At 37.2% G+C, this 3975-nt stretch overlaps 1 pseudogene; it reads right to left on the minus strand.

Annotated features, from left to right (window-relative positions):
- Positions 1-1857: 1857 nt before the first annotated feature.
- LOC149218639 (very-long-chain aldehyde decarbonylase GL1-1 pseudogene) lies at positions 1858-2868 on the minus strand (annotated as a pseudogene).
- Positions 2869-3975: the final 1107 nt, after the last annotated feature.

Genomic DNA, 3975 nt, shown 5'->3' on the forward strand with positions numbered 1-3975 from the left:
TGTGAACTTTTTTTTTGTTATTTTTGTTATTTTTTTTTAAACAACAAATTTTAAAAAGAAAATGTCAAAAGTAATAAATAAATGAAAACATAATTTTTTTTTTATTTTTTTATGTTGATTTTATTTATTTTATTAGATTTTTTTTAAACAACAAATTAAAAAAACATAAATTTTTTTAATTTATTATTTAAGTTGAGATTTTTTTAAGTTGTAAAATCAACAAAATTTTATTTATTAAAACCTAATAAAGAAAAATTCTAAAAATAAACTATAACTAAAAAAAAAAAATGGGAATCTAAATAGGCATATATCGTATGCCTGGGATTTTATTCTTACTGAGATTAGTCTTCCCTTTCATCGACAGAAAGTGTTGAGCGAATGCGTGGAAACGATGGCAACCAACCCATCAGAACTGACGCGCCTTTTAATGTTCATGATTTTCCTCATGTGACCTTGTCCTGTAGAGACTTCATCAGAAAACAAGTAATCTAGTCTATGAGAAAAAAACATGACTTAGCAAAATCGTTGTCAAGATCTGGACCAACTATTGAATAAAACTGCATAATCCAATATAACCCCAACACTAATCCAGTACCAGTACGCATATGGAAATAAACCCCGAGATTTGAGCAATAGTACTCCTAAAGTCTCATTACCAACATGCTTATGCCATGAATGCCCCAGAAATTCATTCACGCTAACAGCATTCTGACTACGCCTTTTCTCTCTGGACATTTAAAGCCGAGAGATTCAAAGAAGCCGAGCACGTCTTCTCGAGGTCCTTGATACACAATTTGACCTTCTGATAGAAGAATAATGTCATCAAACAATTCGAATGTTTCGGGAGCAGGCTGCAAGAGCGAGATGACGATGGTGCCATCTAATGCATGCACGGATTGACGCAGGTACCTAATAATCTAGAAAGTTGTGGAGCTGTCTAAACCCGTAGATATATCGTCCATAATATATATTCTCTGATCTCCTCAGTTCTCCAGAGGCCTGTGTTCTGTGAAGAAGGCAGACGAACATAATATCTATTATTACCCTCTTTCCCACACAATCTCAGATCTAATGTACTCTACTCTACAGCATCATCTTCTCCCTGTGGCCTCACGGGACTGAAAGAAGGGCTTCTCAGAGAGCGCAATCTGAAAAAAATAAGGAGAATGAGAGCGGTTGTGCTCATCATAAATCTGTGCAGGCAGCCACATGTGGAACTGGATCAACTCCTCGCTGTAAAGAAAACATGCATGCGAAATGAATGCTCATACATCGAATTAGCCCACATCCTGTGATTCAAAGGTTCGTTAAACATGATTAGCTGGCATCTGGTGATTCAAAGGCATGCAATATATCAGGCATACACACAATAAAATCAATCAATAGCGCAAAACAAAATCGGCTATACCAACACATCCAAAAGAAATTCATATCTTCAGTGTTGGCAACTATGACTCTGCCTCCTCTGTTTTATAAATTCCATTTTGATTTGCAAAAATATGCATGTGAGCCCATACTAATAACGTGTTATGCATGCAACAAAATAGAGTTAGATTACTGCGTTGTTTCCATAGTGTTTATGCCACGATACATGCGACTATACCTATGAATCTTATTGCCAAGCCGCGTATTTGTTAAACTCATGTCATCTGATCCTTAGAGTTATTGCTTCTGGAGTTTTTCAGTGTTTTTACCTGGCTATTGGCGCGCGCTGAGGAGTGTTAAATGGCGCTCCGAATCCTTGTGACTGCGTTTAGCTAACTGGCGGCAAGAGCTGGTGCGTTAGTCATTAAATATCAGCAATGTTTCAACACGACTCATGGTTTGCTAGCTAAGTAAATCCCGCCATTACCTGAGTTATCCCGCGATTTCAGGATCACTTTGCATTGTATTCGGGCGTTTTACCTTCTTATTTCTCCACAGACCGGCTTCAGTTTCTTCTTTGCTTGCGACTGTGCAGCTCTCAACACAACACTCTGAGCTGTTTGGCACTTCTTGAGCAAATGGTATGAAATACTGGAATCCAAATCTTGGAACGATCCAAGTCTGATGGAGTCGGCCTTTCAATCTGTGACCTGTGTTGACGAATGGTTTAGCCCATACCCACATTGCCAAAGAAAAAGGTATGACCACGGGCCACAGAGGGAGGAGAAACCACCATGTTGCGAAAGGTGTCGAGCAGAATCCCCGAAGCAAAAAAAGTACATGAAGTGATGAAAGCACGTCTACAATATGAGCTAGGAAAACGTAGTCTGGCACTTCCTCCACTTGTCCTGCACTCATAGAGCGATGTACATCCCATGATTTTGAGTTGAGTGTATGCCCTAGATAATCATAAAGGGGCATAAAAAGGCAAAAATTGGTGTCCATTTCAGTGTGATGCAGAGTATGATACGAAGGAGTATATATAAGATATTTGAGTGGGGGTAGCCAACGGAAGATCGTATCTGGCATGATTTCCACATTGCTGTGGCCCATATATCTGAGAAAATCAAATAACAAACAGTAAAGGTAGATCATGCCCATTGATGCACCTCCCATCCATGAGGCTCCCACCATGGGAACTGCCATGATGATCGTCAGCCCAAAATGCTCTAGAAAGGTAGCCGTCCCAGCTGTTTGAGGCTGCAAAACCATCGCAGCGTGATGTAGGGAATGATACCGCTGGAAGAGGATATCCTTGTGAAACGCACGATGTACCCAATAATACAAGGCCTCGGCTGGCCCCATGTGCAAAATCGCAAGGAAAATCAGCCCTCCTGCGTTCCACGCAGGCATGTCACAGAGAAATGGTAAGAAATGATGCGCCGCAGTAGCCATGAACGCCTGCAACAAGAGAAAATTGTCCCAGTCCCATTCTCGGTCCATTTGATCGAACTCCGCATCTTTTTTTTTTTTTTAAATCTAAAAACCAAACAAACAAAAAAAAGGGTTAGTTTTTTCTATTTTATTTTTTAATAATATGTATATATATGATACATATATTATTATTATTTTGTGGAAATTTTTTATTTTTTAAATCTAAAATTAAAAAAAACTAAATTTCATCTAAAAATTTAAAGATGTTTTTTTTTCATTCACAATTTTTTTTTATTGTCATGTCACAGATTAATTTTTCAGCAAGAGTATTTTTATTTGAACTAAATCAATGGATTTTCTGATCTTCCTGATCGCACGAAGTGCAGGAAGAGAGCATACTAATCGCTTGATTTGTTTTTATTTATGCAGGGGGGGTTTTTTTAAAAAGACTAAATTTAAAACTAGCTAAATACTAAAACATCAGAAAACTCAAACTTGAACTCCCTTATGAAGATCCTGCTGTCACCAGGTCTCACAAGTTAGTTTTTCTAAAGAAAAATACTAGTACTGAATTAAATTCCTAATGCCTGATCCCTTAGCACCATCCCCGGCAACGGTGCCAAAATGTTGGGCAATTTATTTGCTTAAATTGCTTTCATTAAATTATCGACCAGGGAAACTCGTAAGCTTGTGATGATGCCAGCAAAATATATGCAGGAGTAGGCAACTAACTCTATGTCTAACTAAATTATTTACGATTCAATATAATATGCAAGGGAAGAGGCTCCTAATTGAGGAGGTCCTGGTTGTCCTTCCCTACAGTATTATAGATTGAAAAGAAATCATTGATTACATAAAACTAGAAACTTGAAATAAAGACAAGAGAATGAACTTTAATTGTTGTTCAGACTCAAATAGAGAGAAGGACTAACTTAGTCCCTTGATTGTTCCCTCATATACTAATCCAAACTAAACTAAGATTTATTCATAAGCATAAGAAATGAAATAACTTGAAACATAAAAGCAAAAGAATGAATTTCAATTATCATGCAAATCAAATGGAGGGAGAGCCTAACTTAGACCCTTGGTTGTTCCCTCATATGCTTGATAAGATTTTAATTTAAAACTCATTCATCAATCACAAACAAATCCTCAAACATATAAGCAATGAAATAA

This window comes from Pinus tabuliformis, chromosome Q (genome assembly GCF_031772625.1).
Source record: "Pinus tabuliformis cultivar Carrire ecotype Pingquan chromosome Q, CPIR1, whole genome shotgun sequence".
NCBI classification, from domain to species: domain Eukaryota; kingdom Viridiplantae; phylum Streptophyta; class Pinopsida; order Pinales; family Pinaceae; genus Pinus; species Pinus tabuliformis.